General features: G+C 33.1%; 1 pseudogene; it reads right to left on the bottom strand.

Annotated features, from left to right (window-relative positions):
• LOC120165565 overlaps positions 1 to 13,406 on the bottom strand; it is a 28,451-nt pseudogene extending 15,045 nt beyond the window's left edge.
• Between the last annotated feature and the right edge of the window lie 577 nt (positions 13,407 to 13,983).

Raw genomic sequence — 13,983 nt, 5'->3', positions numbered from 1 at the left:
TCTCTGCATTGGACACCACTCTCGACTATCCCACTCCTTGATGTCGGACCTTGCGCCCAAACTAGTCAGCTTAAAGTGCCTTGCGCACTCCTAAGGATATCCGGACCGAATCTATACTTTCAACTCTACTATCTTTCTTAAAGGAACTCGGGTGTTCTGGTCATTTTCTCGAGCATCCAAACAAGGCAAGTCTTATTTCACCCTACGTTATTCTCATTTCTACATTTGAATTAAACATCATTAATGTTCTCACTTGAAGTCTTATGTGAGGAAATACTAAAGTGTTTGGGTACCTTGAGTCTAATTCCCTTAGAAACTGAACTTTTTACCTAAAACAGACTGAAAGTATCGATACTAGCCCAAGAGTATTGATACTCCTGCAAAAGTTTTGATATTTTATATAAATACCAATACTTTTAAACATTCTGTTCTACCCAGTTTCAAAACTTTATGGGAGTTTCGAAACTATGACCCAAAGTTTCAATACTCTTTCCCAGAAACTCACGAATTTGCCCAAAACAAAGAAAAAGCATCGATACTATCCCTATAGCATCGATACTCTACCTGTAGAAGTCATAAAACAAATACGAAAATACTATATTTCAATCCCAAAGACCATAGTGAGGTCTCCAAACATTCTTTAAAGTCTTATGTGATTACAAGGAGCATAAATAAGGCTTTATATCATGTTTATAACACAAATAATGTAATCTACCATTAACATTTAACTCTAAGCTTCATAACTTACTCTCAAGCTAGAACTCTTTTTTAATGATCAATAGGAATATGGAAGAGTTGATAATGTGTTACCTTGCTTCTTGCTTGCTAGAAACTCTTTCAAGTTAACCAAAGGGAAACTTCTATTTCCCTATTTGTTTAGAGTTTTCTCCCACCTCTCTTACTAAACAAAGACAAAAAGGGTTTACTAAACTAACTAAGCTCTTAGATTAAAGCTTAAGATACTCTAGGTAACTTGAATACACTATAACCAAGCTTGGATTAATGGATCCCCTTATCTTCTATAAAACCTATTTTTTGAAAACAAATTCTAAAACTTATAAAATGAAGCTCAAAACAAAGCTTGAAGGACGGAGGAAAACATTCTTACCTTGGATACAACAAAGCTTAGAATACTTGAAACTTGGCTCTTGAAAGGAATAAGAAATGAAAACTAATGGAAGGAATGAAGAAGAAGAAGAGTGGGTGAGATATTATGGGAGTTTGGTTACGTGAAATGATATAAAAAGAGGGGGAAAGTTTTCAGCTTTAACAAAAAGGGTAAATTACACTTTAGGTCACTCTATTATTTACTTACTTTAAAAAACACAACTTTCCTATAACTATTAGGCCAACCTAAGCCCAATACTCTAAAGAATTATTCGAAAATTGGCTTGGAAAATCTAATGGGCTCTACTGACGAGTCTCAAGTTGACTGAAACTATTAACCCAAAATTCGGGGCATTACACTTGGTGTTGATGTTAGTTCTAGAGTTATAATGGCTACCTATCTATGGGCTAGCAGGGTAAATATATATGACTATCATATAGTATATTTGACTCTGACAGAGCACATGAGCTTATCAGTAGTAAGTGATGGGTTTAGAAATTAAAAAATGAGGTCTAATATTTTAATACTTTATTCTAGGACTTATTTTTTTTCATTTCCATAACAAATTAAACTAAATTTAACATTTTTCCTAAAATAATAGGTGTGCAATTGTTCCCCTAGAAAGTCACATTCATCTGTCCATGTCAGAAATCATGTTAAAAGATATAACTAATCTAAAGATATGAAACTCCGAAAACTTCCAAGAATTTCGGAGAAATAAAAGCAGATGTACAACCTAATATGACTTATAGAAAATGTCTTTTTATAGAAAAGATCCTAAATAAGCATAACAATGTCCAATCTTGAGGTTTTGGCAATGCCTTATGAATTGTATTTTAAATTGGACAACATATAAATCCTTGCATTTTAATACAAATGTGTTATTGAATTTGTTTAATCTAATAATTATTTCAAGTTAACTAAAAAGAATATCAATTGGTCAAAAATAATTTCCTATATATATGGTTGGAAAAGCTTTATGTATTTTCAAAATGATGCTAATGGCATTCCTTCTAGCTCTTGCAGTCTGTTATGTGTGTGGCTTGTAATTTTATAAGCCTATAATTTGGTAAGTCATTGGTCAAAATTGGTAAGAATTCAAGTTTGATTTTGTTACAAGTAAAAAAATTAAGTTCAAATTTTCTACCATAAAAATAAATTCAAGTTGACAAGTGGCTTTAATGGATGCCAAGTATTGATAAGTTGATTCGAGTTAAAAAGTTGGCGAATTAGCAAGTAGCCAACTTTTGTACATGGGAAAATTCATATTTGATCCATAAACTATTATGTTATTTGTAAATTGATCCTTAGAAATGAATTATAAATAGTCTAAGCATTTTCATTTGAAATCATCCCAAAAATTCTCTCTCATTTTTTTCTTCATTCTCTTACTTTATAGTATTTTGAGAATTTTAAGGAATTTCATTTGTTGTAATATTTTATTGATAGTAAAGTTATCATCCGTTGGTGGTGCCTGAGGAGTAGACGATATTTTATTGAACCTCGTAATTTAGTGTGTTATCTCCATTATTATTTTTTATTGTGTTTTCTCCCAACAATTGGTATCAGAGCTTCTGACTTGTTTAATTACAAAAATTACGAACCTTAAGTTTATTTAATTGAAAAGTAAATCACTCTTATGAAATAAAGGCATATATATACATAAATTTGCTTGATCGACAAGTAAATCCTAATACTCGATTAAAAACCAATTGTTATTAAAGCGGATGTATTAAAAATATAAAAATAAATTAAATATTCAAGTATTTAATCGACTTACAAAGGACATAAAATTTATTTTATTAAATGGATATGAAATTATAAAACTAACTATAAACTCAATTGAGATATGTGGGCTTATATAACCTATTAACTAATATAAAATAGGTATAAACCAAGTGATCTAAATGATTAAGGGACTTTTTATTATTTATTGAGGTCCTGAATTCGAGCACCGTATATGCAAGGGTATGAACCGTCACTACAAAGGGTTAAAAATCTGTGTAGAGAAGGGAACTCTAATACGCTACAAGAGAATTATAGTTTTTCATTATTTCATCTCAACCATGAGTAATATTTATTAAGCAATGATTATAACTAACATTGGAGTAATCAAATTTAAATACAACGATAAGATAAAGAAAGGTTTTGCTAAAATTGAAGAGAATCACAACAACAAAAATCGAAATTAAGTTTGTTGCGGCAGTATCCTATCATACCCCCATAAGATGGACAACGGTGAAGTGAATCCAATTTTATTGAGGACAATGAAAAATTGTTAGCGCGATAACAATTTATTAAGAACATCGGCAAGTTGGTCACGATTAGAGATATGAGAGACTCAAAGACATCCACTTTGTACTTGCTCAAGGATGAAGTTGCAATCTAACACAACATGTTTCATGCAAGAATGAAAGACTAGTGTAACATCCCAAAAATCGGGCTAGTGGTTAAAATGTAAGTTTTTGAAATTTTATGGTCAATTTCAAAAAATTGAAAAGTACAAGGAGTTAGTTTGAAATTATAGGTGTAAGTTGAATAACAAAGATTGAAAGCTGAAAGGGCATAATGGTCATTAGATAAGGAAATAATTAAAAATTCATTGTTTGGTGTTATATATATCCACGTGGAAAAAGAAAAGAAAGGGTAAAGAAAAATATGGAGACTTTGGTTAATTTATATTCTTCTTCTCTTCCCGTGGCTCAATTGGTAACATGAGTTGGTCTCAAGTTAATGTTTCCTTTCATTTTTTAAGTTGGTTTTGATTCTTGAAGTGTTAGGAAAGCTTAAGGAAGTTTTAAGAGAAGTAAACTAAAAGATTACAAGTTATGGGAGATTGATATAAGGGGTTTTTAAGTGAGTTGTTGAGAAAGAGTTTGCAAATGGATTTTGAAGTCATATTTGACTTATCATCGGCCAGAATAAGAGATTTAAGAGGTTAGAGAGGATTAACAACAAAGTTGAATATTTGGTAAGATTTTTAGTTTCAAGTGTTCTAGTTAGATATTGGATGTTATGATGTATTAAAGTGATATAAGTTGATTTGAATAAGTGTAGTTGAGTTTAAAGGATTAAAAAGAGAGTAAAGTGAGGAAGTTAAAAAGTTTTTAAAAATTTTCGGGTTAAATGAGCAAGTTTTGGGCAAGGGGTATCGGTATTGAATGAACAATACAGATACTTCAAAGTGAAAATAGGTGATATTTGGGTCTGGGTATCGATACTGGATGAACAATATCGATATCATAAGTTAAAAGTTGATGAATTCTTGACAACGTGTCGTTTTCACTATCAAATAAATTTATCCTTAATCTCATTAAAAATAAATATAATAGTATAGAGAGAGTAAGGGTCGATCCACAGGGACTAAGGAAGATACTGAAATGATTGTTCTTGATCTTTGATCTAGGTAAAAAAATGCAAGTAAAGTGTAAATGGGGTTTGTTAAGAAATTGAATAAGAAAAAAATGATTCAAAGGAAGATAAAGAATCGAAGAAAGTAAAATTAAAAACCAATACGATGAAATTAGCCGCAGGCTTTCACGTGCCTCAAATTCCAATCGATCACTGAATATGATTTTTCCTCCAGTTAAATGCCAGTTTGAGTCTGCAAGGTTTAATCCTTGTAGCTCATTTTCCTCTTTGGTGATTGACTTTCCCAAATCTATTTTAGGAATTGCAATCCTTGTTCGGATTAACTTCGACTATAATTGTTAACTCAAAACAGTTTAAAAGCGCTTTGAAAAAACCCTACTCGAATTATGCTTTCTCTAGGAAAGTCGAACTCGATCCCAATTTCCCTTAGCGTACCATTTGCTAAGTGTGTTCAAGGAAATTCAAATCAATTGATTATATAATCCTAACGGTAAACCATAACATCATTTAAGCCAAAATTAATTTTTGAAGTGAAAGCGTTTTGATTTTAAGAAAGACTATCCACCAATATAGTTTTAAGAAAATTGAGAATTTAACCCTATAGGGTATGAGGTGTTTTTTGATTCTCATGATTCAGAATTGAGTCATCGCTTTAGCCTTTGGCTATGGAAAACTTAGTTAAGTATGATAGAAATCATACTTAGCATTTTAAAAAATAAAACTTAAAATAAAATAAAAATGAAAACTTGAAAAGAGAAGAAAAGAAATAAATTTATAAAACTAGAAGTAAGAAGAAGATTGAAATCTGAGTTGTGAGTTTAGGCTTACTCCAAGAGGGTATTAATAGCCAATAAAACCCTAGAGATAAACATATAAATAAAAATAAAAAATAATCCTAAAGATAATTCCAAATGTTTTCTAAATTCAAACTTTAAAATTTAAAAATAAATCTCCTAAGATATCTCTGCCTGTCCATCTTCTAGAAGGTGCTGACTAGATCTTCTAGAAGACTGCTGCTGACTGGACCTTCCAGAAACTGACATATCAGACTGTGTCATGCGTAGAGTCGTGCCCATGTCTCCAGCCGTGACCAAATAATAAAAAAATACAAAATGCGCCTGTTTTACTGCTGATTATGGGAAGTAAGATTCTACACGAAAATAAGCATAACACAACAAAATTAGCAACAACAAATCCATAAGATCAAAGAATTAATGAGAAAATATTATCGATTTATAACACTCATCAAATTCCCCTCACTTATCTCATGTTTGTCCTCAAGTATGATATAATCAAATCTGCCAAAAATTACATTTACATTTCTTTGTCAAGTCTCACATTCGAGAAAGCAAGGTAGAAACCACAATAATCATCCAAATGAAGACACCAATCAATTGAACATCACCAATTACAACTATTGCAACATCCATTCATTCATCAATCTCAATGCTCATAACTCAACACCTTACCGGGATTCACTCAAATCACTCATGTGTTTGGGGTATAGAAACACTTAATGTCAGAACCGACGAGATATTACCATAAGCCTGCAAGTAAATCAAATATCCACTACTAATAAGAACAAGATGCATAAATCAAAGGGTCTTTTATTGGTTGTAACGTGGCTTAGGTAAAGGTGGGGGAAAAGGTAAATAATATGGCTAAAATTCAAGACAAGGAACTACAAATAATAAGTAATACTCCTCAATCGACTAAGTACAACAAGATAAGAAGACAATAACCATCAAACAACACATTTTCCTTTCGAATTGAATTTGATTGTTTCGTACTTTTGTTGTTGTTTTGTTTTTCCAGTTTTCTCATTTTTTTTCTATTTTTGTCTTCAAAAAGCTTTTTCCTCTTCTCTCAATTTTTTTTCCAAACTGATGCTATATTTTTTCAAAACAAAGAAGATTTTTTTTGTCACATGACTTCCTTTCTAACATATAAAAAATTCTCCTATTTATGGAGCATGATCATATATGTAACCCCCTCAGACCGATGTGGTTAACCCGATCTGATCTGGAGTGTCACATTAGGGCCACTGAAGCGACCCACTGTAAAAATAGCAAAAAATTTAAAACTTTTTTTATCAGAACATGTAAACTTTAACATCATTTGTCACTATTTAAAAATAAAATAGATTTTCAGACTCGTATATAAAACAAAATACAATTACATGCCCCCTAATCACATGTACCATTCTCTGCAAGCAACGCCAGAAGAACTCCCTTACTGATTTTGATAGTTGTACTGGTGCAATTTTTTAACCTGAAATGGTGAGTATTAGAGTGAGCTTCCAAAAGCTCAGTAATACAGAACTACCAGATGATGCTGAAGAACTTGCAGATACAAATAAACATATATTTCCTTATTGGTTCAGATATCTACAGATTTTTAGGTTCAGCTGAGGTCCATTGATATCGCAGGTAGTAACAGATAATATTCATTTCAGATGGAAATATTTCGGATGTCTAGGTTCAAGAGATCAAAATAGGTTTTCTAGTGTGTTCCCGTAAAAGTAGTAAAAAGATACAGATCTTTTAAACCAAATATATATATATATATATATATATATACTCCCATCCGTTCACATCATAAATGTGTAGGTTCCCCAGAACCATACACCTAACTGCACATGCCATTTAGACCCTGAGCACAAAGCCGAGGAGTCTACAGATAATCTTCCTCCAACAATAAACCCCCAGATAAAACATTTCTCTACCGATAAATGGAGATATCAGAAATCAAAACATAATTCAGATAAGATATTAGAACAGAATCCAGGTTAGGAATCAGAACAGATTTCAGATAAGATGTCAAAACAGAATTCAAATCAGAAATTAGATAAAATATTCATATAAGTAGGGAACACACTAGAGTTTCCAGATATTATTTAGAGATACAAGATAATCTTATCGGGCATAGAAACACAAATCTTCAGTTTACCGATAGAATGCCAGAAATTAGAATCACTATTAGAAGAGTTTGTTAACTGATAAAATCATTAGTTATTTCATAATATGCTTATCATGATCATCTTATTCAGACATTTATCGGAAGCTCTACGTAATCAGAAGGGTATTCAAAATCCTTTACATATGAGTTACTTATGTTTTCATATATGACCAGAGTGATTTGAGCTGATAAGGAATAACGAAGATTCATGACCTTTACAATCTATGTCGATTGATCAGATTATCGAACAACTCCAGATGAATATCTCCCAGAACTAATACTTGTCAACTTATCAAATTCATTAACCTTCCAGGGTATTTACTCTTTAATACCAAATATTATTATCCATAGATCACCTTCTGAGTCATCACTGAACAGAACTTAAGGAGACGAACATATATTCTAATGGTCTTTATTTCATCTTCATGTTTTAACTATATCAGGAAATACCGACGTACTTGATTTATGGTTCATAATCCATAGGGATGATACATCACGTAAGTTCATCCGAGTTTTCAGGCTTATTTCAATCTCTTACTTAATCCTCAGTCTTTGAGGTTACCCAATTCATTTAGCAGTCAAGTCTATTCCAATTACTTCCAAATTTTCCAGAGTAATTTCGGACGTTTCTGAATTTCGATACATATTGTACTTCCTTTCAGTTTAGTTCGGTCTTCGTGGTTGATTTGTCGAACAAATATAAAATTCATAGTACTGAATACGATCTAGAGTTGCTGAGCTGAATATTTCCAAAATTATCATCGAACCAAACTTGAGAAGAAGACGAACACGCGTTCAAATAATATCTATGTCGTTCAGGTACTGACATATCATTAAGGTTGATCAGCTCACTTAAGTTGTGTTCTATAACTTTTAAGGGTAGCACTACACCTATATTTACTTGGATTCCTTAATTAATTCAAAATATATACTTAGTCTAGGCCATAAGGGTATTTTGGTAATTCTGGTGCTTTGTTTTATTCCATTCATTTCAGAGCTCGAAGGTATCCAATCATTCCTGAGCGTGGTGATATCAGAACATAAACCATGTTAGGAATCAGAACAGATTTCAGATCAGATGTCAAAACAGAATTCAAATCAGAAATCAGATAAAATATTCATATAAGTAGGGAACACACTAGAGTTTCCAAATATTATTTAGAGATACAAGATAATCTTATTGGGCAGAGAAACACAAATCTTCAGTTTACCGATAGAATGTCGGAAATTAGAATCACTATTAGAAGAGTTTGTTAACTGACAAAATCATCAGTTATTAATAATATGCTTATCATGATCATCTTATTCGGACATTTATCGGAAACTCTACGTAATCAGAAGTGTATTCAAAATCCTATACATATGAGTTACTTATGTTTTCATATATGACCAGAATGATTTGAGCTGATAAGGAATAACGAAGATTCAGGACCTTTACAATCTATGTCGATTGATCAGATTATCGAACAACTCCAGATGAATAACTCCCAGAACTAATACTTGTCAACTTATCAAATTCATTAACCTTCATAGGTATTTACTCTTTAATACCAAATATTCTTATCCATAGATCACTTTTAAGTCATCACTGAACATAACTTAAGGAGACGAACTGATATTCTAATGGTCTTTATTTCATTTCCATGTTTCAACTATATCAGGAAATACCGGCGTACTTGATTTATGGTTCATAATCTATAGGGATGATACATCACGTAAGTTCATCAGAGTTTTCAGGCTTATTTCAATCTCTTACTTAATCCTCAATCCTTGAGGTTACCCAGTTCATTTAGCAGTCAAGTCTATTCCAACTACTTCAGAATTTTCCAGATTAATTCCGGACGTTTTTGAATTTCGAGATACATATTGTACTTCCTTTCAGATCAGTTCGGTCTTCGTGGTTGATTTGTCGAACAAATATAAAATTCTTAGTATTGAATGCGATCTAGAGTTGCTGAGCTGAATATTTCCAAAATTATCATCGAACCAAACTTGAGAAGATGAACACGCGTTCAAATAATATCTATTTTCATTCAGGTACTAACATATCATTAAGGTTGATCGGCTCACTTAAGTTGTGTTCCATAACTTTTAAAGGTAGTACTACACCCATATTTACTTGGATTCCTTAATTAATTCAAAACATCTACTTAGTCTAGGCCATAATGGTATTTTGGTAATTCGTTTTATTCCATTCATTTCGGAGCTCAAAGGTATTCAATCATTCCTGAGCTTGGTGATATTCTTGGGTTATTTCCATTTTAGGGGTATTTTGGTCATTTTATAGATATGGTGTATTCCAATCCTTTCCTTCCATATGATCTTATTATTTAATTCAAACGTATCATCTTTTCCAGACCTTTCGAACAATTTTGACAGAAGAACACCCTCGATAATTTATTCTTAACTCAGAGATTTTCAGGTCAATTGTCTTCTCAAAAGTTACCAACAGGTTATCAGGAATTTTTTGTATAAGTACAGGATCTTAACAATTAAATCCGTAATTTATTGAGTTAAGTACGAATCCTCAAAGTACTTTCTCATTCAGGGTCAATTCGGACTATTTTACCTCTTAAGGGCATTTTCGTAATTTCTTAACTAGATAATTTCGGTATTAACTCTTAAAAAAATATAATATAATTTAGAGATCCTATGATTAATTGCTTTCTTGAACATTCACTGATCTTGAATTGATTCCCTTAACAGACTTCTAGTACTTGCACAAACCCTATTGGGGTTAAAAATTGATTATCCAAATTTTCTAAACAAAGTAGCATTTCTTATACACATCTGTAGTTTTATGAGATCAATAAGTCTTTTAAGAGTTATTAATCAACTTCCAGGGATAATTCTTATCATTTTACAATATAAGGGTATTTTTGTAATTTTACCTAATCGAAATATTCTCATAATTTATCATACAATTACCTTTAATGAGATAAATTATAATTTACATATCCATGGTTGATTCCTTTGTCACTTAATTCCAGAACTTGAAATTTAATTCCAGCTGTCCTCCAATTCTTATAATAGTCATCTGAGCCATATTCAGTTACCTACTTTCTACCGCATTCATATCGAGTGTATAACTTCATTAATTACACATATGAGACCAAACATTTCCATTCATGCATTTACCAATACCAACTTGTTCTATAAAGCATAAAGAGGTAGTAATGTATTACCTCGATTTCTATTCATATCGATCGACCATTTAAATTCCATTTGAACGCCCTCAATCTTTAATTCAACTTCCAATAATTCCTTAGATGCATATCAACAGAAATTACATCAGAAACGGAGTTTAATTCTGAAAAACGGATCGAATTGGGTGATTAATCTTCAAAACAACTTACCAGGTTCGAGTTTGGCGAAACATACCTCAAAATCAGAACATCAACAAAACCCAAAATATTAGTCTTAAATTCCAGCTCAGCACTTGATTTCCAGCTTCCAATATTTTTTTCTAACGAACACGAATAATTTATCGTACAAATACGACTTCTAATAATTTTCCTCGCCATATAAAAAAAATGACTTATTAGAATCTAATTAATAATTTGGAAACCCAATTTTCATAACTAAAAACTTGAAGAGCTGGTAATATTTAATTACTAACATCATGGACTAAATTGATCTTGTAAAAACTATTATGGCATAACTATAACCACTTGGAAACTAAGAGACAAGGTAAAGATCTCACCAAATTTGGATGACATACCTTGTGGTTTACCCCTTTTTGCATGTTATCTACAATTCCCCACAACCACGTGAATTCTTTCACTAATCCCTTTTTACTTTCCAAAGTCATGTGCACTCTGAACCAATTTACATTTATTAATTTATTTGGTTTCAAAATCTCCATTGATTTTGATCTACGAATTATGCTACAAAAATTCAAACATCTCTCACCTCTGCTCTTTCTTCAGCCGTTCAATAGCTTGCTACTACATCCATGAAAGATCACGATGGTCTATCAAACGCTTAGCCGACTGCTCTATCGGCTTCGGACAAAGAAACCTCAGCGGCAAATGCGTCAAAGATCACGTGAATGTACAAATCTTTTCTTTCTCTATTAGAAGCTTCAACTCTTCAAGGATTGCTTCCTCTCGGTCCTCTCATGGAATGCCAATTGAGGTTATTACTTCACATTTTCTTAGCCAAATCTATAAAGGTGAGGATACATTACCAAAATGGGAGCCTCATTACACATATCCTCTTTAGATTCCCAGCTTGACTCACCCCCTCGAGTCTTAAACTCAACAAACCAATCGTGACTAGTCTCATCAATTCGCTCCACCCGAACCACTTCATGTTCAATTCGAATCAGCTCCATCAACCCAAAGTCCCATGCAAAATCCTCGAGAAACCTCAGCACTTCCTCGTGACCCAAAAATTGTCTCGGATCACCACATTCTTTCTTCACTTGCAATAAGCTTTGATGTATAAGGTTACTGTTACTTTCTTCATCAATGGAAAACAAATAATGCCCTGTCCTCTTCTCTCCAACGTCTATGGATTTCAGCTGAAACTGATTTCTATAAAAAAAACCCTATTCGCCACACCCAGTCCCCACTTCCCCTTGCTGCAACTCCTTTCTATGTTGCTCTTCCAAAGGATCTGGACTCTCCAGCATTCTTCTCATACACCTATCTTGAGCATGCTGGATAGGGAAAGTGGACATGAAAGCTTTTTTCATGGGAAAAGGAACTTCACGAAACCACTCATGGTTAAAAGCAGCTTTAGCTGTTATACGCTCTTCAGGATCATAAGTAAGAAGTTTATTCAACAAGTCGAATCCTACATCAGAGAGATATGGATAAGGATGGAGTGTTGGGGCAAACACTTGAGGAAAATGTTCAATGCAAGTGGATGAAAAATCCTTATTTTATTCCCATCTCACCCCACTATTTGTCCATATTCTACCTAATTATGAACAAACCATGTGAATGTTAATTAACTAAAGATTGAGGTGTTACAAATCACTGATAAAGTGTTCACTTGTCTTGAAAATGGTTGAAAAGAGGGATAAAATAAAAAGACTTGGGTTTATAAATATGGTGAAAACAAATAATGGAAATAGGCTCAAGAGTGGTTAACTAGGGGAAAATGCATGGGTAGGCAATTTTAGTGGGGAAAACGAAGTGGTTAATCCTAAGGTGCCCAAATTATTTCTAAGCATCATGTTCATGTGTAATCTTGATAGTATTTAAAATGCAGGTTCTAGAATACCAATATCAAATTCGACACACTCAATCCTACAAAATGAGAGCAAAATGATATACTCGTAAAGGCTCAAATCTCACCAAATTGTTTTCATGCGTTGAGCTAAGTATATTTTAACCAAAAAAATCATGGAATATCACAAGAAATCTAACTTGATCACAATTCATGTTATCCGCTATCAAGAATATCTTAACATAAAAAATTATATGTTCCCAAATAAGCATGGCATACAAAAAATATTCAACAAGACAAATGAATTCAATAAATATTTAGTAAATCTAATCGACACATACTAGCATCAAAATATAAAGATAAGCAAATGGAAATTCAACCTAGACTCTACTCCCCTCACTTAAAGTGTTTTTTCTTGAAACGTAAAATTAAAGTACGAGAGAAGGAATATATAACTCCCTGAATTTATTATCGACCACAGTCATGGCCATGATTGAGGTGGATAGGGACGATGAAGTAGATTGCTCGGGTTGATGCCGTGAACTGGAAACATCATCAGGCGGTGCGGTAGGTGGAAAACTAACATCGAAATCTTCTATAAAACCATAAATTGGATGGTATATTATTAATGGTTAAATGGAAATAGGATTAGAATTTACCTCCGGAGTATTGTCTGATGCCGCTGAATGCATTGAATACAACGGGGAATCCGATGGGCATGGCAAGAGAAAAAGGAGGCCACGTTTGACATGGACTAGAAGACAGTGAGTGCGGCAGAGATGGACAACGAACAGTGCTTCATCTAGTGGGTACGAACGCCGAATGGTAAGAAACGAGTGGCATATTTGGTGTGTGATCTCGGCCTCGCGCCAGGCGTGGAGTAAGTTATAGCTGTTGTAGCTTGGAATTGCTAGGCACTTAATCGAAAGTCAGCGCATTGAGCTGGCAACGCCCACCAGGAACGGTTGGTAGCATGTCATCATGGTGTTGTTGGTTTCTTGTGTGAACCATTATGAGCGGTAGAAGGGCAGTAGCAGGAACAAACGTCGTAGTAAGGTCGGTGACAGTGAGCACGACGGAGAGTAAAGAACTATGTATGGGTTTTCTGGGGGAAAGATAACTGATTTCGGAATATGAAGGAATTGAGTTTAAATTGAAGGGCATGTGAGGGGTGGGGTTTTTAACATGAGCGAAATTGGTTGGGTAAGTAAAATAAGGGATAAGTGGTGTAGAGAAGAAAAATGGTTTTAAATTCAAGAAGTGAAGATAAGGAAGAGATGAGAGCCCGACGTGAAAGGAGAGAAAGAATGGGAGATGTGTGATGAGCGACGGCAGACATGTTACAAAATGGGTGACAATTTTTTAAG

Source organism: Hibiscus syriacus, unplaced genomic scaffold (genome assembly GCF_006381635.1).
Source record: "Hibiscus syriacus cultivar Baekdansim isolate YM2019G1 unplaced genomic scaffold, ASM638163v2 tig00111584_pilon, whole genome shotgun sequence".
In the NCBI taxonomy this organism is placed as follows: Eukaryota; Viridiplantae; Streptophyta; class Magnoliopsida; order Malvales; family Malvaceae; genus Hibiscus; species Hibiscus syriacus.
The sequence above is the reverse complement of the archived record's forward strand: the minus strand, read 5'-3'. Positions and strand labels throughout refer to the sequence as shown.